Source organism: Mycetomoellerius zeteki, unplaced genomic scaffold, assembly GCF_001594055.1.
Source record: "Mycetomoellerius zeteki isolate Tzet28-1 unplaced genomic scaffold, Tzet1.0 scaffold364, whole genome shotgun sequence".
In the NCBI taxonomy this organism is placed as follows: Eukaryota; Metazoa; Arthropoda; class Insecta; order Hymenoptera; family Formicidae; genus Mycetomoellerius; species Mycetomoellerius zeteki.
Genome location: NW_017257354.1, coordinates 965,859 through 966,277, shown reverse-complemented (window position 1 = coordinate 966,277; position 419 = coordinate 965,859).

The window sequence follows — 419 nt, the reverse complement described above, 5'->3', positions numbered from 1 at the left end:
TTGAGTCTGCTGAACGCGACCAATGTTCTACGATTTAAGACTCTACGACTGCTACGACTTTTATTGTAGACTCCGCATTTAGGTGCAATTTCACGCAGCGTTAAAACACTGGCGGCTCTCCCCACTCTGACCCCCTATGAGCCCCCGTCGACAAAACGCCAGCCGCTAAAGTCTTCTTTTTCATGGAGCGTTCTTTTTCAAATCGCTAGCCGCTGGATTCAAGGAGTCAGAAACCATCAACCTAAAAGGAGAAAAATATAGCCGCTGGATTGATATTCTATATTTTTTAAATCGTTTTTCCTACAGATTTAATTCGTGTGTAAATCTAATAAAAAAAAGGTTAAGAATACGTGTCAAAGTAAATTTAAACTGAACTATATTTTCAGTTAATAATAGTTAATATAATAGCTCAATTCATA